At 39.0% G+C, this 21,866-nt stretch overlaps 1 protein-coding gene and 1 long non-coding RNA gene across 4 annotated transcripts in view; both read right to left on the minus strand.

Annotated features, from left to right (window-relative positions):
• The window catches only part of MACROD2 (mono-ADP ribosylhydrolase 2), a 1,992,468-nt gene that overhangs the window by 726,441 nt on the left and 1,244,161 nt on the right, over nucleotides 1-21,866 (minus strand). The gene's annotated exons all lie outside the window — the stretch shown is intronic.
• LOC118543679 (uncharacterized) lies at nucleotides 11,063-12,673 on the minus strand. The gene is made up of 2 exons (XR_004921203.2): nucleotides 12,576-12,673; nucleotides 11,063-11,565 (listed from the first exon to the last, which is right to left on the minus strand). It is a non-coding gene; the product is annotated as an uncharacterized LOC118543679 (long non-coding RNA).

Raw genomic sequence — 21,866 nt, forward strand, 5'->3', positions numbered from 1 at the left:
CTTCTATCTCTTCCCACTTCACCACCTTTCATAGTTTTGTTCTAAAACACTTGATTGCTGGAAGAGCTACATCAAGATTCTGGCAGATCTAAAGGATTGTCTCTGTCTAAGCAGAAGCCTATTCCCAGTGGCTACATTACTTTAGTGCCACTGAGGAAATCAAAGGTCCTGACTGAGAAGCCGAGAACTCCTACTCCCTAGATAGGCAAACTTGACTCATCCTAAAGTCTTTTGAGTTTCAACATCCTCATCTGTACAATGGAGATTATATCTGCCTTGAGTGTTCCATCTCAGAGCGTATATCAAAGTAGACAGGCACAATAAACATGATGAAAGCACCTAGATCCAATGTCAAAGACTAGATATATGCCATTGTATTTCTTAGGCCTATATTTTTATTAACCAGAAGTTTTAGTGAAATTTGCAGAATGAGTACCACACCTCTGGTTAAGTCACTAGGAATTCTGCCTGGGGACTGTCCATGAAGATGCCTGGAATTGGCCTTAAATTCCAGGTTGGGATGGAGGAAGAGATGGGGGGCACTGAGATCTGATAAAGGACTTCAGAGGTCAGGGTCCAGGCACTAACCTACTACAATATTCTATTTAGGATTTCTCAATTTAAAGTACAAGTTTAAATACACACACACACACACACACACTCTTTGTTTATTTTGTTTTTAATAACGGGTGTGTGGGTCACATCAAGCAAGAAAAATGGGTGGTGTGAATGGCAACAGGGTTGGGGAACATCAACTTTTGCTTAAAGTAGGCTTTAAAAACCTAGGTACCGAAGCCTCTCTATGAAGGTTTGAACCCAGATTCCAACATTGATCATCTATGTCATACCGAGCAAGTTACTTAATACTTTGTGCCTCAGTTTCTTCATCAGTAAAATGGAGATAAAAATTGTATTTAATCTTGTTGAGTTGGTAATGAGGCTTGAAGGAGAAAATTCACACACATTGCTCAATACATGCCTGCCATTTAATGTGTTCAATACTTATCAGTTGTTATTATAATTATTATTATGGTATAGCTATCTAATACCTTTTCCTCCTTTTTCTTTACACAGATCCCTCTTTGAATTGAGGATAATAATGTCCCAAGCTGGTACACTACATTTTTTTTCAATCTCCTAGGCAGGTAGGGTGTATAATGTAACTCAGTTCTGACCAACGACTAGGCAAAAAGTTTTTGCTGTGCTTCCAAGAAAGTTTTTTAAAAATGGGTCTGACTCAGCTAGAAAATTACTTTTCTCTTCTTTCTTCTTCCTGCTCTGAATTTGTACATAATGGCTGGAGTTGTGGCATCTATTTTAAGACCATGGAGCAAACTAGGAAATGGAAGCCACATGCACAGGAGAGCTGACTGTGAAAAAGGAAGCCTGCAACCCACAGTATCATGGAGCTACCACACCAATCCTGAATTGCCTCTTTGTAGACTTCTTTTGCCTGAAAGAAAAATTACCCATATCTTGTTTAAGCTACTGTGTTTGATATAATCATTTTGCCAATAATAGGTCTAGCTTGATTCCAGACATGGGAGAAGGCAAAAGCTTTGTGACTGTTAAGATCTTGCCTGGAATAATTTCCTCTTTCACAAGACTAACCTAGAGGTACAATGAGGACTACTCCTGCTGCCAACTTTTTGCAGCTTATCCTTCACAAAGCACCTGATTTCCTCATGGCAAAATGCAAGAGGAGGATGCAATCCAAAAAACAAAACAAAACAAAAAGAAGAAAGAAATTAATAAAAAGTTAGCAATGTGGTAAAAAGAGAAAAGGTAATTTATAATGGTATGATCTGGGTCAGAGAAAAGAGAATAGAGGAAAGTAAGAATAGGATAAAGGAAGAACTAGCAAAAAGGGGACTGATAAAAGAAAAGAGAGGAAGACTTGTAGACTATATATATTCAAGTATGAATCATTCACAAATACATAGTTATAAACAAAATGGTGATGCCTTCCCTCAACATTTTAGTTCACCATCCACCATTTAAAATTTAAATTGTCTGCTCTATTGAGTAATTAACAAATATATATTGAGTGGAGACTGGAAATGATGGAGGTCCTGAGTAGATCAGGCTGGTTGGGGAAGGAAACGCTGGGAGCTATGGAGATAGTGGTCAGTGGTTGGATTTGAGATGTATTTTGAAGGTAGTGAGAAAAGTACTTATTAATATATTTGATGTAAAATAATAGGGAAAGAGAGGAGTCAAAGCTTTTGATTTAATCAACTGAGTGAAGAGTGGAACATTTACTGAGATGCAGGATGGTGGAACACCTTCAGGAGTCTCTCTCTCTCTTTCCTCTCTCCTCTCTCCCTCCTTCTCTCTCTTTTATGCCATTTTATAAAGTTGAGATATCTAATAAAGAGCCAAATGAAGATGCTAAAAAGGCATACATAAGTCATACACATTTGATACGTAAGTGGTAGAGCTCAAGGGAGAAAGATAGACAGGAGGTATACATCAGAGATGGAATTTAAAGGTATTGCAGTTGGAGAGATGACCAAAGAAATGGATGGAGATGGAGAGGAAGGCATGCCAACATTCCCAGGTCTGGTTGAAGAGGAGGAGGAATCAGGAAAAGGGCCTGAGAAGAATCAGTCAGTGAGGCAGGAGGGAAACCAAGCAAGTGTGGTGTCCAGGATGAGAAAGTGCTTAACAGTAGTTAATGCTGCTTGGGGACCAAGGAGGAAGAGAATGGGGACTCGACCCCTGGCCTTTGTGAGATGAGGCTCTGTGGCTACTTCAATAATAGTGACAGTGGAGTAATGAGGACAAAATCCTGGTTGGAGCAGGACAAAGAGAGATTGGGAGATGAAGTATTAAAGAGAGTAGTAGAGAGAATTTTAGTGTCGTGGTGAGAGAGAACAAAGACACAGGGAATGAGGTAGAGGGTTTTCTGGGGTGAGTGGGGTTTCTTTAAATTTTTTTGCTTTTTATTATTTTTGTTTATGCCCAAAGGAAATGACCTTTTAATAAGGGAAGGATTGATGTTTTCATAAAGGAAAGAGGATAATTCTAGGTGTAAATTCCATGGGAAGGCAAAAGAGGGGGTGATCCAGGGCCCAAGTGGAGTTTTAACGGTCTAGAATAGGAGTGAGACAGTCATCTGAAAGACAAGGAAAATCATTTTATTAGAAAAATTCAGTAAGCTTCTCTGCCAGAATGATTGCCCTTCTGAGATATGTAGTCATAAACATGAATTATGTCTACTCGGTACAGCTGTATTATATTTTCCAAAAATGCTTGGAAACTCAGTGCCAGGTGTTGTTGGTCAAAGCCAGTTTTAGTTAATAAACTCTTAGGCTGGGTTCCTCCAGAGGCAAATATTGAGATAAGATTCCAAGGCAAATAGTTTACTTGCAATAGGGTCCCAGGAAAGACCAGTGGGAAAACAGGGAAATGAGAGAGGGAAGGGAAGGCTACTAAGACAGGATGTGTTAGCAAGCAAGTTATCACAACGCGAAACTGAGGTTTATTCCCACTGGAGAACTCTGGGAGATGGTGTATAAGTGTCTCAGAGTTCTCCCACCTGCAGGGTGAGGGACTGGGCTATTTATCCAAACCCACTTCCATCAGTTACTGGTTGTGGATGTTCCCAGGGGTCTTCAGTTCCCTGACATGTCCAGTCTACAGTGTGCATGGGCAGAGAGTGCTGCAAGAGTGATGCAAGAGGCAGAGAAAGCCCTCCAGCAAAGAGATGCAGATACCGAAAGTTGGGGGTGAAGTCAGTGGGCCAAAGAGATATGGGGGGGCAATCCTGAGAGCACCTGTTCAATGAGCTGAGGGCCATGTTATATTTTAGCTTGTTTCACTGGTTGGAAGGAAACAAAGAAGGTATATGTTCCCTCTCCTGTAGCCTGTCAATGAGTTCAGAGAAGCAAGGTTGACCAGCTGCAGAGCTGGGTGTATCAGGGCTCTCAGACTCCAAAGCCCAGCTCTCAATCTGTGTTCTGAGATAACCAGACCCAGGTGTATCATTTACCTGGTCCACACCTGTCAGGAAAAAGTGATCAGAGCTTACTCTGGCAATCTCTTTGAAGGACAATTTGTTTGGAGAGTATCCAACACAGTATTTCTGGTTTTATTCAGCTATTGTATTTCCTTAATTTGTGGGCAGACTTTTCCAAGTGGAAAAATTATATAAAATAAAATGTTTGAAAAGCATCTCACACTGTGATTGAGTCATTAAAAAGAAGAGTCATTAATAATGCATTGACTTTGATTATACTTTCAGTCACTGGGAGCTGTCAATGGAGAATTACTATTCTCTTTTGACAAAGTCAGAGTCATATAGGGGTCTCTAACAATGCACACGATTGTTCTAGCATTATAAAAGTGGGAAATTGTTCTCTCATGGAAAATACATTCCAGGGCCAGGGGGCATTGTTAACATTCTGGAAGGGTTGTAGTCCAAGGTTGGGATGGGGTGCGGAGTGGATAGAAAGACTGGAATCTGAAATAAATGAGGAACATCCAGCCAGTTAAAGATGGTTTAGAAAACATCTCTCCTGCCCTCCCTTTGTCAATGAAGCAACATTCTTTCATCAAATCATCCAGTATGCTCCTCTATGCTAGTAAATTCTCTATTGATCCTTGTGGTCTGCTTAATTAAAAAGAAAGTTGGAATATAAATGTGGACAGCTTTTAGATCTTAGGATGCACACCTTTTTCTTCTCTAAAAATATGAACCCACTGTAACAACTGAATTCTGAAACTGACTCAGGTATTCCAGGCCCAGAGCCAAAGTCCATATGTGTCTAGGGAAGAGCACTCAGCACTTATTTGGGTGAGTGTATCAAGAGGCAATAACTCTCTCAGCCCCTCTCTGGCATCGAGTTTACAGACTACTTAGAAGGGCAAAAGAAGCAGTCTGCAGTAAACATTTAAAGTGATGCAGGAGCCCTCAATACACAGAGGCAGCAGAGGATGACAGAAATCATGGATCTCTTGTCCTGTGTAAGGTATCCAGCACTCAAAAACCACAGGACATCAGCCCATGGAGCTCACAGGGCCTCCAGGAGACCAGAAAAATGAAGGCCAAAAAATTTACTGGGCTGAGAAAATCTTCACCCCGACTGAGGCTGCCTCCATTCTGGGCTCACTGCAGCTGTAGCCGTCCGTAAGCTCTCAGCATTAACGCAACACTTGCTTTTTTTCTGTTTAACTAAGCTCTGCAGGGATATACTGTGCCGGGGCCTCAAATTCATTAAAATTTCATTAACAGCCACTTACAGAGCTGCCACTTATTTGCTGCATAGCATTTTCTGATAACACTGCAGAAAGAGATAAATGAGATTTTCTTCTTTGGGATGAGAAACAACCAAATTCCTTTCCAGGCTGGTTAGTTACAGTTTTGTTGGGCCAGGGTATTACCCTCTAAACATCACGTGCCCCGGGGGCGGGGAGGAGGGGGTCCACTGGGGCCAGACCAGAAATGAGTCACATGAATTCTGACGAACTACGGCTACCGTGACTGGGTATGGGGGCATGGCCGTCCAGCACCTTCTCTTCTGTTTGTTCTCAGCTCCTAATGTGGAATGTTTCCAACATACACAAAATTAGAATTTCTTGTATGGCTCTACCCACCTCCCTCTTGCCTGTATTTTTTTGAACCAAATGTCAGACATTACATGATGTCACCTAGGTATATTCCAAGTGTATGTTTCTAAATGAGACCGTTTTCCTTCTTTTAGGAATGAGGGAGGGGCATAAGCATGGTGCCATTACTATATCTTGAAATAACTAACAGTAATTCCTTATGTTCACCGAATGCCTTGTTAGTGTTTAAATTTTGAATTGTATCAAAAATTCATATTTTTGGGCGCCTGGGTGGCTCAGTTGGTTAAGCGACTGCCTTCGGCTCAGGTCATGATCCTGGAGTCCCTGGATCGAGTCCCGCATCGGGCTCCCTGCTCGGCGGGGAGTCTGCTTCTCCCTCTGACCCTCCCCCCTCTCATGTACTCGCTCTCTCTCATTCTCTCTCTCTCAAATAAATAAATAAAATCTTTAAAAAAAAAAATTCATATTTTTAGGGGCACCTGGTGGCTCAGTCGTTGGCTCTGCCTTTCACTCAGTGGTAGTCCCAGGGTCCTGGGATCAAACCCCGCCTCAGGCTCCCTACTTGGCGGGGAGCCTGCTTCTCCCTCTCCCACTCCCCTGCTTGGGTTCCCTCTCTCACTGTCTCTCTCTCTGTCGAGTAAATAAATAAAATCTTTAAAAAAATCATATTTTTAAACATTTTTTTGCGTGTATGAAATGAGATCCAAATTTGAATTTTTATTGGAAGGGGTTGATAGGTCTTTCATGCTTATTTGTTTCTGACTACAATAAACAGTACAATTTAAATTATGAAAACTAAACAAATACAGATGTATGGGGAATAATTCTGTGCAATATCTTTATTGTCATCAAACAGAATGAACAAATGATATTTTGTTATATTTGCTTCAGATGGGATGTCCTTTATGTCTCGTGTTCTGTAGATTTCTCTCTCTCTCTCTCTCTCCTAATTTATATGTTGAGAAATCTGGGTCATTTGGTCTGTAGGATTTTCCAGTATGGATTTTGTTGGCCCCATGGTGTAATCTGACATATTCCTCTTTTCTCTGTATTTCTTGTAAGTTGGTAGTTGTATCTGGAGGATTGATCCGATTTAGTTTCAATTGTTTTTAAGGGCTGGGGGTGCTAGACTACTCCATAAGTTGTAGTATATAAGAGACACACTTATGGGTTGTGTGTGTGTGTGTGTGTGTGTGTGTGATGTTGGCAACCACAGATGAGTATTTTAATTCATTAAGGTGGCAAAATGGTGACTGCTTCCTCCTATTGTCACTCTTTCACTTGTTAAAGGAACACTTATATAAAGAGAAACTTCTCTCCATCTAGTCTTTGGTCACCAGCTCCAGCATGTGGTTTTCCCAGCCACATACAATCACACAATTCCTTTCTCAGAACCATCTCAGCAGACTGTGGACTCAGGAAGAAAGGAAAAGCAGAGAGATTTGCTGTTGTTGTTTTTCTTTTTCCAACTCGTTTTGTGATGATGTATATTTGACATTGAGAAGTGATAAAGAGTGTCAGTATATTGTACACCTGAAACTAATATAACACTGTATGTGAATTACACTGGAATTTAAAAATGAATAAATAAAAACAAACATTATAGAGAACAGTATAATATATAGTCTGATGGCTGGGAAACTTCTTCTCACTGTCGTTTTAACTTGCCGTTTCCTGATCACTAACAAGAGTGTTGTTTTCACACGTTTACTGGCCAGGTAGCAAATTTAACTGGCTTCTGACTTGTTGGTCAGGCAACAGGACAGGAACAAATGCTGAAAACCCGCTAGACTGGAGCTGACAAGGTAATGGTGAAGAGTCTCAACATCTGCCAGAGGAGGAGGTCTAAGCATCAAAGCAGCCCTGTGCCATCTCAAGAATTAGACCTGAGGATGTCTGCCCACGTGTGTACTGGGTTGGGTCGAGTATGGAATTAGGGGTTCAGAAGAGGGAGAGATGTGGCTAGAGTAATAAAGGCAGGCACAGTCCAGAGACACCCAATGACTAGGGCCTCAAATGCCCACAAGAATCAACCAGACAATACAAATGAAAGCAGGGGGCCAAATACACTATAAACAGGAAGCTGTGGGAACCCAGCCACCTGGAGATGTCCCGTCCCATTAGCTTTGTTATATAATTCATGACTAGAGTGAACTACACCAAGTGTTGCCTTCTCCAGACAAGTTGGAAATCTAAATTTTATACAGAATCTCCTGAATTTTAAAAGCAACTTTTTTTTTTTTTTAAACATTATCTCAGCCAAGCAATATAGCTAGAGCCAGATCTGGCCTTCTTGGGTTTCCAGGTTGCTATCTTTGCATCAGAGGTTTTAACTCTTTCCCTGGGGCCAACAAAATATCCCTTAGTAAAGGGCCTGGGGGGTCTGCTCTGTGTTCTCCTGGCCCCACCCTAGACATGATCAGAGTCATTGATTAGGAACAAGTTATTTCCATTTCCTGTGCCCTCAGACACAATAATGAAGATTTTTTTTTTTTCCACTTTGGGCATGACCAAGCAAGCTTCAACCTCTTCATTTTTGTTTGTTTAGTTATTTTTGGTTTAGGATTTTTCCACATTCAGTGAAGGTGTCATATCTATGGGTTGGAAACCAAGGTCCCTGTAGCTTTAGAAAACAGAAATACTTTGTCTTCAAATAGTAAGTATAGATGCATGAAAGGCAAAATGTTACAAAACTTAATTCATTCTAAGATGTGGCAGTGAGTTATAATGCCAAACTAATTACAAATCTTTGGATAAAAACATACTTCTAAATCACATAAAACTTTATACATATGAGGCATAAACAAAGGCTGGGGATATGTATGTTACCCGTTTTCAAGTAATCTGAAGGGTTGTCATGTGACAGAGTATCAATTTATTCTATGAAACCTGTAAAGGTAGAATTTTGGCAAGAGTAGCTGAGAAAGAGATCAGGGCTTAGTTTAAGTATAATGAAGAGTCTCATAGCAGTACTTCTTCATTATAGGAATGTTCTGCTTCAGGAGGTACATTCAGGAGATGTCTACAATACCATGAGAGCAGGAAATGGTGACATCTGAGACCTCACCACATTAGATAATAAGTCTAATGCTCATGTTTCTACAGAATTGAAATCCATAAACAAAGGGGAAAAAAATCTCCCACTAAAATTAAAAAGTTGAATCAAAGCATTAAATCAAGAAAAAAATAGTAAAACAATGTAAACAGATATAACACATGCATAAAAATGTTGACTAACACCTATTACATCAGTTATTTTACTTAATATACTTTATAGTAATGATATAGAATTTTATAACTATAACTAATTATGGAGCAAAGGGCACTGGAGTGAAGTGATTTGCCTAAGGTCATAAAGCAGTATTTTCATCAGGAATTAGAAGCAAAGTTCCTCTGAGCTATGTTCCTTTCGTTTTGCATTTGAATTGCCACATACTCCAAATCAGGAGTATAAAAGTTTGACTTTGTTTATTCATCAAAACTCATTGCAAAACACATTGCAAAACCTAATACTGGGTGAATGTTAAAGCAAAGGAGATAAGTGGAACAAATATTTCTTAAATATCCTCTCCACACTGGGTCATATGCTGGACCTTTGCTTGTGCTATCTCATTTTATTTGCATAATAACTACGAGGTAGGTATTAATGTCATCCCCATTTGACAGACTAGAGAAGTTAATTAGCTTGCTTAAGGCTGTACAATTTGAGAGGATCAGAGTTGGAATTTATCACCTGGATTGTAAAACTAGCCCAGATTATTTCAATTAAAATATGCAGAAAAGTTGAGAGAAAAGCTATTTGGACTCAGGAGACCTGGCACTTTATCCAGTGATCACAGGGATTTTTTTTTTTCTTTTTTAACTTCTTGTGATTCCCTTTGCCTATTTATAACATACAATAGCTTTATTTGAATCATAATGAATTAGTTATCATTGGTAGTAATACAATTGATAGTGTCTAATTCATAGATGCTCCACTATTCTATTATTTTGTAAATAAAAGTGATTAATATGTTTTGAGCACATGAGATTAGAAATTAATTTTGATGTATACCAGGTGTGCTGGCTACATCCTCCACAAAGTTTTCCCCTTTTTGGTCATGAAACTGTCATGATTGCCTTTAAACTGTAACAATATCCATTTCCTGTGCACCTGCAAAAGAGAGTCTGACAATGTTTTTTTAATAAATTTGGAAAATTTTTTTTAATTTGTTTAAATGGATCTATACTATTCATGTCTTGTAGGCACAGGGCAAAACTGATGTAGGAGATGGAAGAGAATACAGCTATTTTGAAAGAACTGGGGGTTCAATGAATAATTGTTTGACAATTTCAAATATTGTGCCAAGCTAGTATTCTGTCAGTGGATGGTATCAGCTGTTTATTGAGGAACTACTGAGTGATTTGAGTATATGAGGAATATTACCTTCACCACTCCTAGGACAACAGCAAGGGTTAGCCAGCCGGTACTCTATTATGCCATCACTGGGAACTTCTCCACTTCTTATGTTTCATCTCTCAAGTCAGTTTGGCTTAGATGAGTTTTTCACATCGGACACTTTATGGAGCAACTAAACATTTAGCTTAATTTGCCTTTAAATCAGAAATCCTAGAGATGGAAGTAAAAAGGCTAGCTGATGGAATTTGCCAGCATTAGTGACTCCCAGGGAGCAGAAGTCACAACTTAATTTGCAACACAACGCTCACTTATTAATTTGGCTGCCTGGAATGTCCGCTATTTTTCCGCGTCTTAGCAATTGCCTCTTCATCCTACTGCCCTGTCTTCCCAGCAGCAACCAAAACACTCTGCACTTAGCCTATCATTTCACGTTTTCATTTTGCTGCAAATATATTTTATGTATCTGTCTCTCCAATTACAGTCTGTAGGGATAGCATATTATTTTCTTCAGCATCTGCCCCAGCACCTAAGAATTGAAATAAATGAGTGGATGAATGGCTGGCTGGGTGGATGAGTGTCTTGCAATATGATTTCAGAGTTTCCAACCTACTCAAATCACAGCCCCTTTCTTTGCATAGCGAGGCTGGAAAAAGTTAAATGTGACAGCTGAACAGATGAGACCTGGATTTGTAATGCTGACTTGTATCTTGCTAGTACTTTCTCCAATAAATGAACCTGTTGCGATTTCACTGCTTTGTGCAGTCCTTAACAGCCTTTCAATACCTTTGTTTTAATGGCTCAAAGGAAGTTGTTACAATGTTCACAGTGAATGTAAATCATGGATCCATAATCCTGAATGTCTCATAAAGAACCTTGCTAAACAGTTATTGTACCTATACAATAGTGTCTCTTATGAAATCCCAATGAATCAGCTTTAAACAAAACCATTCTCACCCAAATCTTCAATGTGCAATTTTATGAGAAACTGAACTGGCTTTTACCTCCCCTCCCCCAGCCCCAACACCCTGCATAATGGAAGAAAAGCCAGAACATAGAAAATGAAGCTTGTAAAGACTGACATTCCAAAGTAAATATTGCTTATTTCAGCTAGATAGTAAAGACTTCTGATTTAATTTATTCTGCCCAATGGGTACATCTTGAGAGGAGAAAATTACAGCCTCATGGACTCCAAAGCAATCACAGAGATTATTTGAAAATATGTTACATTTAAGAAAAACTAACATTTTGCCCTCATTTTATATTTTAAGGTATACAAAACCCATTCATAGTTGTATTATCTCATCTCATCCTCATAATAGCCCTGTGATGCTGGGTTCTTGCTATTGTTGTCACATTACAGTTGAGTAAACAGATTTGGACAATATCTGGCTCAGGAATGTTATCACCCTCCTCCCAAGAGCTCAGGCGGGAAACATACAATCTTGTCCTCTCCATCTTGAAGCTATTTGACATCAAATTAGTTACTCTTTGCTTAAATTACTTTCATATTTTTCTCCTTTTTTCTAACCCCATTGCTATTGCTGTAGACTTTGTCTCACATGATACCCAGTCCATAACAGGCATTCGGTGAATATCTGTTGAGGGAAGGAGGAAAGGAGGAAATCAGTGAATGAATGAGTGAGTGAATCCTTTGAGCTGGGAGGTTACAATAACCTCTTATTAGCTACAGTGACTCTTGTTTCAAAATCTTCCATATAACCCTCCACATGCCCACAGAGTGATCTTTTTAGCGTACACACTTGATATATATTTTTCCTGTGATTAATAATCCCGATTTGACAGCAAGAAAAAAATAAGAAAGCCTCATTTGATCAACACAACTAGGCTTTCCAAGATCTGTCTCTGATTACCTGGTCAGCTCTATCTCCTGCTACCTCCCTTGTCCTTTGTGATTGTTCCATACTCAAGTGGAAACAAGTCCTGCCCTTATGTGCACCATGTTCTCATACCCTGATCCATACTATTTTCACTGAGTGCAAGTCAAGCACACCTCTAAGTTGCTTCTTTGAAGGCTTCCCTCATTCTAACAAGGAAACCTAGAAGATCATTCCCTTGGGAGATGCATGATCTTACTGCATTGTATGCATTGTATGTATTTTCTCACATGATTATTTCTTACATGGTTACATAAAATTCCTCCTTTTTTAAAAAATCCTCTCATCATTACCACCATAGTGCCTGATATAGCATAAAGGTGGGGCTAATTTTTACAAGTTAGTTGGAAAAGAATGAATGAATGAGTAAGGTCCAGTGGTATATTTATGACTTGACTACTCAATGTCTCCTTTTTCAGGAAACTACTCTTCATTTCATATTCATTCTCTTTTGACCATATGATTCAGCATTGGTCCCGGGAGAGCCAGGCACAGACTCAGTCCTGGTCAATCAAAGCACAATGTTCTCTATTCCTAGCTTCAGGGATTCATTCTAAGATGGACTGCTGGCCTGAGCAGGACCAATCAGTCTTCACTTGGACTTTAGTCAAAAGTATCAGAAAGAGTTTCCTTCTTCTTCCAGGATCTCTGGCTCTCGAGATCAAAGAGTCTAAAGCTGCCTTTCAGCCCAGCATGTAGAGAGAGCTTACCTGAAAATGAAGCCAGCACTGAGAAGAGCAAAGCTGAGACATGGAGAGACTGACACAAGTGGCCCAGTTGGGGCAACTTGTTCTTGCCAACCTTGCCACAAGCCCTTACAATTTCAATTACATGAGCCAGCATAGTCCCTTTTTTTTTTCTCTTAAGTGACTTTGGGTTGGATTTCAGTCACTTGCAACAGAAAAAGCTTTGCTTAATGCAGTGCTCAAGATAAAAAAAAATAATCAGCAAAAGAGAAAATCAAACCAGGGCACCCAACTCCATAAAAAGTGTCCTTTCTACCCTAAACCACTGTCTCTATACTTTTAACAGCAAGTTGGGATGAAAATATTTACAACACAGAGTGCTCCTGATTTTTTATTTCCCTAAAATGAAATCTTGAATGAGCTTGCCGAACACTGCAGAATTCAAAGAAATATAGATAAAAGAAGAGTAGTTTGAAATGGCAAATGCTAATAGCTCCTTAATTATAAAAGCATCACTGGATATTTTATAATAAAGCACACTTAATAAGACAGAATTAATAAGAGCGTGTAATTGCTCAAAACTTAGGCAAGAACAAGGAACTCTTTAGCTGTTGCAAGAGAGAATGAGCAAGAACAGGAAAAAAAGACTATGAACTCCTTCTATTCTCGAGGGTGATTTCTCATCTCAGCTTTCTGCTTCCACTGCAGACCTCACTGTCTATCACTAGTGGAGAGTGAATGGGAATTTATATCTGTCATAAAATGCTGTCCAATAGGTAGTTTTATAAGATTTATATACATACATTAAGTCACTCTGTCCTTTGCCATGTACCTTCAATAAACCTTGTGGTTCTCCCTCATCATTTCACACCAAATGAAAAGTGGTAATATTACCAGATTTGCAGTTAATTATCATGAAATATGACTCCTAATGATTTAACATCTTTGTTAAGAAGCCATGGTAGCATGGAGCACAATGCTGGAAAACATCATTACAGCTAGCATTTATCTGTGACATTTACATTTTGTTCACAGTCAAAAAAAAAAAAAAAAGGTAATTGACAAAGCACATCTATACAATATTTATTGAGAAATAGCTTGCTTTCTTGCTGCCAGTTAGTTTAGCTTATTAAAGTTTTTTTTATTTATAGGATCTAACTTTTCTTATCCTTTTTAATGACCTTGAAATTGAGTTATGTTTCCTTCCTTTTAAATTGAATTTATGGGAAAATAATCCTCCCTTGACAAAGGAGCTCTAAATTGAAAAAAAGAGAGTTGCTTCATATTCTGTTTCCCTGATGAGCCTCCATGTTCTATGAGAATTCCACAGAACTGTTACAAATCTTGACTAGGGAAATGTCATATAACTTCTCTTTTCCTAAACAGAAAATGCTTTTAGGGAGGTCTCACTGTAATTCTCTCTTCTCTAATGTGTATTTCCCAGCCATATTCACCCTCAAAAATATTTCTGGATTCTATAATTTCATTTTTTTTAAATTTAATATCAGTACTAGCTTCTGAAGGTACAAAGTACTACAGATTCATAGGGCCATCAGGGTTCAGATCTAAGAAATTTTTACTCAAGAGTCTGTCTACTTAGCCTGGTCTACTCAATATGATGAGTTTTGTCTACCTGAGTAGAATGGAATGTGTTATTTCTTAATTGGCAGCCTTACTTCATCCTTATATGTAAAATAACACTTTTTTCTCTTTCCAGCCTACTCAGCCTGTTTTATGTCCTCATAGCCTTCACCTCCTCTTGATGTATAAAACATATTCTATCATTATTCCTTTGTTTATTTTCTGCACCCCTGCCAACCCCCAATAAAAACGTAAGTTCCCTGAGGACAGAGTATTTGTCTAGCAGATAAGAGCCTAGCACATAATCAGTACTCAATAAATATTGGCAGAATGAAAATATAATTTAATAAACTTGGAGAATCACATTAGATTCCAAATACTTCTTCATTCAAGAAAGCATGGATCAGGGGTCAAACCATATTTATCAAGTAATTTCACAGTAATTTCATTGTATATCCAAGTATCTCAAAGTACATTAAAAGAGGTCCAACATATTGCTCACAAATTTTAATTAAATTTCCCTTCTCTTTTCAATCCACAGCGCTCATAAGCTCTCTTCTCAAGAACATTTGGAAAACTTCTCCCCTTCCTCAACTTTGATGAATTCCTTGTCTCCCTCCATTTTCCCAACCTCTTCTCTCTCAGCATTTAAAAATTAGTTGAATTAACCTTTTTTCCAAGCAAGAAAGACTCCTTCCTCTTTATGCAGGTGAAATCGGTAGAGATGGGCAGTGATTGGGCTGGAGATTACAGCATAGTCTTTGAAGAATTCAGGAAAGAGGAATTTATGAATACTTCACCATTAAAAACTTAGAATTATCAAAAATATATAAATAAATATTCCCCCAAAACAGAAACTTACACCTTAAATAACTAAAAATAAAGAGACAGAGCTAACTCTCATAGAAGAAAATCTCCGTCTTTCTAAACAGAATATATTGACAAATGCAAAAAATCATAATGCATGACCTGTGTCAAAATCCAGTAAAACAGTGATACCACCCTTCAGATTATTTGATATAGATGGGATGTTTATTTCTTTGGCTAAATAACTAAAACCAATTAGATTCCAGCTGGTGATGTGTTAATGAGGTGAGATGTATACCCTCCAACGAATTCTACAGAAATGTCATTGGTGTATTTAAAATCCATAATTAGGGATGCCTGGGTGGCTCAGTCAGTTAAGCATCTGCCTTCAGCTCAGGTCATGATCCCAGGGTCCTGGGATCCAGCCCCGCATTGGGCTCCCTGCTAGGTGGGAAGCCTGCTTTTCCCTCTCCCAGTCCCCCTGCTTGTGTTCCCTCTCTTCGCTCTCTCTCTGTCAAATAAATAAATAAAATCTTTAAAAAAATAAATAAAATCCATAATTAATATTGACCCAGTCAGCAAAGTCCACCACTGAGGTTGGAAGCATAGAATTGAGGCATAATTTTCAAAAAGCTGAACACATTGCTCTCACACAAATACACAGTGAGCATTAAGATTTACTTAATTCATTAATGAGGGAAATAGCATAATGGTAAAGCCAGTTCAAAAAGAATTTGAGAGACTGTCTATTGGCACTGACTGAAAGAATTGTGAAGTTAGATTGCTAGTATAGATACAAAACTGCCTATTGCTCTAATAATTAAACACTAACCTTTCAGATTATCTTTTCTACTAGATAAATTTCATTTGCATTTCTATTTGACAAGAATCACTTGTATCACTCTCAATTTTCTGCAAGCTAATATTTACCTTTAGAAAGATGTAAAATATCCAAACAAAAGGAAAGCAGTAAAGTACATACCCATAGAGAATGAAAGTATTCTTGGGTGAATCTGTTACATAATACCGCAATATGACATTCAAAGAACATGAAGTCCTTCTTTCAGAGATTTACAAATTTGGGATACTATTTTCTTAACATTAGTCATAAAAATAAAAGAAATGGACTAAACCTGCTGATTAGATAAATGCTCTGCCAGTCACACATACACAGGAGAATCTATACTATCAGCAAATCAATCTTAAAATATGACAAACCACACTATTATTATTTATTATCAAAATAATTCACAATTTTAGGGGGCTTCTGGGTGGCTCAGTGGGTTAAGCATCTGCCTTCGACTTAGGTCAAGATCTCAGAGTCCTGGGATCAAGCCCTGCCTTGGGCTCCTTGCTCAGCAGGGAGTCTTTGTCTCCCTCTCCCTCCGCCCCTCCCCTTGCCCATATGCATGCGCATGCTCTCTCTATCAAATAAATAAATAAAATCTTTATAGAAATAAATCAATTTTAAATATGTACATAATAGCTCTCATTTATTGAGTGTATACACACACACATATATATCTTACACGCATATAGGAAACATAGGTATAATTATGTTCATTTTGCAAATGATAAAAATGGCAGTCATGGAGTTAACCTGCCCAAGGCCACACAGCCAGTGGTGAAGTTATTAACCTACTTTCCAGCCACTGCCTACAAATTGATACAACAACTCTATATTGGCATTTCAATACTCTAAAGCACTAAAACAACTTATCTCCTTCTTTCATTCATTCAGAAAAACTAATAGGCTCACTACAGCGAAATTTCATAGGCAATTCAGCAAGATTTTCTCAGCACAACAGAGTGGCCAAAACTGATGATTCCTAATCAGATAATGTAGCCAGAGACAAAATTTCACTCCAGATCTCAAAAGACAGAGGGGAAAAGATAACATCATCAAAGACTGAAAACATCTTAACAAGAGAGAAAAATGGACTTCATATATTCTCCTTACAGAATAATACACCTTTGCCTATGAGGTTTCCACCAAAAAAAAAAAAAAATTAAATCTCACCAGAATCTGATCAATCTTCTAGCCATAAAACTACAAATTTAAGAAAAATACAACAGACAGGGAAACATGAAATAGCAACTACATCAAGATGGAAGGACTAGACATGCAATCTCTAAATCTAGATCAAGGGAAATCTGCAGGACAAACAACACAGTTTGGGCAATAAATAAATGGCAATGAGAAGAGAGGGAGGGAGGGAGGAAGACAGAGAGAGAGTTTTTTTAGAAAAAATGAACAATGACTATTTGATATCAAGGAAAATTAAGTTAACATTACTTTTTGTAGTATAATAAAAGTATTAAGGCCATGTGTTTCAGGTATCTTTTCTGTTAGAAATATAAATTGAAATATTTATAAATCCCATGATATACTGAGAATTGCTTCAAAATAATCCAGGGGTTGGGAAAACATGGGAGGGGTATAAATAAAATAATTTAGACCATGAGATGATAATTGTTAAAGCTATGATGGGCAAATGGAAGTTGTTATCTTATTATTTTTCCTTTTTTTGTACGCTTGGAATTTTCTATGATAAAATGTTAGAAAAAATTCACTAGGTTTTATACAGATAAATAAAGCAATAAAATATTTTTCTTAGCTGTATGGAGAGATAATTGACATATAACATTATATAAGTTTAAGGTGTACAATGTAATGTTTTGATAAATGTATACATTGTAAAATGACTACCACAATAGGGCTAGTCCATCACCTCACAAAGTTACGTTGCATGTGTGTTTGTGTGTGTGTGTGCGTGTGTGTAGTAAGATCTTTTAAAATCTACTACCTTAGCAACTTTCATACATAGTGCAATGTTGCTAACTATAATCACCATGTTGTACATTACATGGGCAGAACTTGTGACTAGAAGTCTGTATCCTTTAACCACTTCACCCACCTAGCAACCAACCACCAATCTCTTCTGTTTCTATGAGTTGATGATGTCCCACAAATCCCATAAGCAGGCTTTCTTCACCCTTTTTCATTCTTTTTTCTTTTGCTTCTCTGACTGAATAATTTCAAATGACCTCTTTTAGTTTACTGACTTTCTTTTGCTTGCTCAAGTCTGATGTTGAATCTCTCTATTGGGTTCTTCAGTTCTCTTTTTTCATATCTAGGATTTTTGTTGTTGTTGTTATTTTGATGGTTTCTATTTGTGTGCTGAATTTCTCATTTTCGTTCATGCACCATTTAACTAATTTCATTTAGTTTTCTGCATATTCTTATAGTTTACTAAACTGTAAGAGGATTATTCTGAATTTTTTGTCTGACGTTCACAGATCTCCATTTCTTTAGGGTCAGTTGTTGGAGCTTTATTAATTTCCTTTGTTCCTGTCATATTTACCTGATTCTTTGATCCTTGGTTCTTTGCATTGGCATCTATGCATTTGAGTAAACTGTCTCCTCTTCTCAACTTTACAGGTTTGCTTTGGCATGGAAAGATCTTCACCAGTTCCTCAGCTTGAGGTACTGAACAGGTCAGCTGGTAGCATCTATGGGCAGGCAGGGCTTGCTACTGGAGTCTCCAGTTGGGCAAGGCCACTCCCCGTGCTCTGAGGTAAAGGGATGGGCGCTGCTGCTTGGGCTTTGCAGTGTGATGGGCCTACTTGATAGGGTGTTCAAGCAGGGCTGCTGGGTGACCTCCCTGATTGGGCAAGGCTGCTGGCTGTGCTCTGTAGTCACCTGCCAAGGTCATGCCACTGGCTGTACTCTGTGACTGGGCAGAGCTACAGGCTGGACTCCCCAGCTGCTCCTGGTCTGGTGTGGCCTCAGACTATGCTCCCTGACTAAGTGGTGTCACTGACTGGACTCCATGTTTAAGTGGGGTGCCGGCTACAACCTGATATAGGGTGAAGGTACAGGCTGGCTTCACGGTCAGATTGGCTGCTGGCTGGGCTCTCTGGTTGAGAAGGGCATTCAGCTGTATCTCACAGTTGGGTGGACTAGAGACTGTGCTCTGTGGTCAGGCAGGGTCCCTATCTAGGCTCCCTTGTCAATTGGGACTGCAAACTAGGCTCCATGGTTGGGTGGGATCACTGGCTGGGCTTCCTGCCTGGGCGTGACTACAGGCTGCGCTCAGCACCTGGGCAGGGCCTTAGGGTGGGCTCTGCTATAGGGCAGGGCTATAAACTAGACTCTACAGCATGGTGGCACTGTAGGCTGTGCTCTGAGCCTGCCCAGAGCCACTGTTAAGGCTCCCTGGTTATGTGGGGCCAGAGGTTATGCTCAACGGTTGGCAGGGCTGATGGCTTGGCTTCTTGCACAAATAAGGACTGTAGGATGGGCTCCAGAGCTGCCCGGGTTTTCTGGCCAGGCTTCCTGGTCCAGCAAGACTATAGGCTATACTCAGCAGTCGAGCAGCACTGTAAATTTGTTTCTTTGCCCAGGGCTGTAGAACAGGCTCCAGAGTTAGCGTTTGTTGGCTGGGCACCCAAATCAGGCAGAACTACCAAATGAAAACCTTGGCCAGATGGGGCTACCAGCCTGGTTTTATAGATGGCCGGGGCCACTGGCTAGGATCTCTGCTTGAACACCACCACATGAAGAAATTCAATCCACCCAAATCTGAGCACTGGTTGCTGTAAGCCCCTTCCCCCTTCTCCATCTCTATCTGATCTCCAGTTGTTGATCTGTGAAGATTCCCCCATTTATTCACTTCAGGTGAAGTGTCTTGCAATGCTGGGGGAGCTGGATATCCACCTGGGGCTCTCTTTTCCCACTGGCGGAACCACAGGCCAGGGGGTCTCTCTCAGTACATCACTATGCTGACCTGGAGGAGGAGAAGCAATGCAGGCAGAGTGTAGCTATTTCTCTCACCCTTCTAATGCAGTCCTTCTCAGTCTCTCTGGTCCTTACCTCTCCTCCGGTTCTAGGATTATCACAGTGGTGTCTTGTCTATGGATAGTTGCTAGTTGGTCTTCTTGTAAGGGGGACTGAAGTTGGGAATGAGCCATGTTGCCATCTTGATGATGTCAGTCTCCTAAAATAATCCTTATAATTATTTTTCAATATGTATTTCTCTAGGACAAGTACCCAGTAGGCATTGCCGATCTATAAAGGGATTCTTTTAACTTACTGAACTCATTCTTTGTCTTTCTCAGGTGGCTGAAAAAAAATCTCATCCTTGTCAATTCCCATTATTGCTAGAGAAGCAGCCTTAAGGTTATCCCAAATTCAAGATTAGGTTATTAATCAACATCCAATCAGAAATTGGTTGGGGGTAGGAGGTAATAAATCTTCCCAGAAATCACACATCAGGTTTTGGTAACAGAACATCATTTAAGTGGTATAAAAAGTCAGTTAAAAATCACATTGATCACTTCTGCTTTGTAAGAAATAATTTTTCTAGTTATTTGAAAATTTATTCTAAATATTATGTCTTCAAATGACCAATATTGAAAGCCAAGGAAGATGAGTGTCATCATAAAACGATCAGGAGGCTAAACGAAAACTAAGAAGTAACTGAACACCAAATTACTGAGTTCTTTGTGTTCTCCACTTCTGAATTATCTTCTGAATTTTTACTCTCCTTTTCTCTCATCTACTCTCTATGGTAGATTTTCAGTAGAAATCAAGGATAAATCTCTAACAAAATTAAAGCACGTGCATTTTTCAAGATCCTACATAAAAGAAAATATAGCAGATGAGAATAGGAGAGAAAGGTGTGTAAGAGAAGTGAGGGAAGACAGAAATTTGCTTAAAGAGACAAAGGATTCATAATTTATAAATTTCTTATCTGATCAAACTAATAGTCTTTCAGTGGACTGAGTAATTGGTATAATTGATCTTGCCTTTAACAAACAGCTGATGCCGTTTCTGGCAACACATTTATCACCAAAGAAGAACATAACTGGGATCAATGGGAATGCTTTTGGCTGCAAGTAACATCCCAAGTCAGCAAACTTAACCATTAAGCAAATAAACAAACAAATTCAAAAAGAAGGAATACTGAAATGAGGTGGCTTTGACACTTTCTGTATTTCCTCTCTGCCAACTTCACCCATTTAGGTTTGTCCTTGGCACCCATCCCATCATGGCTGCAAGACGGCTACCAGAGTTTCTGGCATCTTAAAAAGATACCATATCTAATAGCAGAAGAAAAATTGTTCCTTCCCATGTGACTAATTATAAAGAGAAAGAAATCCTTTTCCTGAGTTTCTGAGCCTATTTCTTGAATGTCTCATTGGGAAGAACTGGATCAAAAGCCCACCCCCAATCCAATCACTAGCAAGATAAATCAGATCTCCCTGATAGAAGTCTGACTAATGAGGTTATAACCTTGAGTAATATGGAGGACAGGTGTGCAGAATTCTGCTGGACAGGAAGAAAGGTTGACTATCTGTTAAATAGGTTCCTGTAATCTGGATTAGTGTTTATCAAACTTTGATTTTAGAATTGCTTGTAGTCCTGTTAAAATGCAGATTTTAACTCAGAAGTTCCAAACTGGAGCCTGAGATTCTGCATTACTAACAAGCCTTCTGGTGATTCTAATGCTGTGGGTTCACAGACAACACTTCAGGTAGAGGATCCAGGGTCTAGAGAACTAGATGAAGAGCAGTCTAGTATGATGGAATCTAAACTGGGATAGAATTTCTAGCTGTGTGATCTTAGATATATTAAATTCTCTAAGCCTCAGGTGAAGGAAAAGAGGGAGGGAAGGGAAGAAGGAAGGAAGGAAGGAAGGAAGGAAGGAAGGGGAAGGAAGGAAGGAAGATCTTGTTATGGGAATCTCTGAAGCAGTGGGATTTCTACTCACTTTTCTAATTTGTCAAGGTCACTCTATAGTGACAAATGGGAGAACTGGGCAGAAATAAACAGGATAGTGTTTAATAAGTACACTTGGGAAGAAAAAAAGAAATAAACTATACCAATAAAAGCCTGAGAATGGTGACAAATGTATATGTATG

The sequence above is a fragment of the Halichoerus grypus genome, chromosome 10 (genome assembly GCF_964656455.1).
Source record: "Halichoerus grypus chromosome 10, mHalGry1.hap1.1, whole genome shotgun sequence".
Taxonomy (NCBI): domain Eukaryota; kingdom Metazoa; phylum Chordata; class Mammalia; order Carnivora; family Phocidae; genus Halichoerus; species Halichoerus grypus.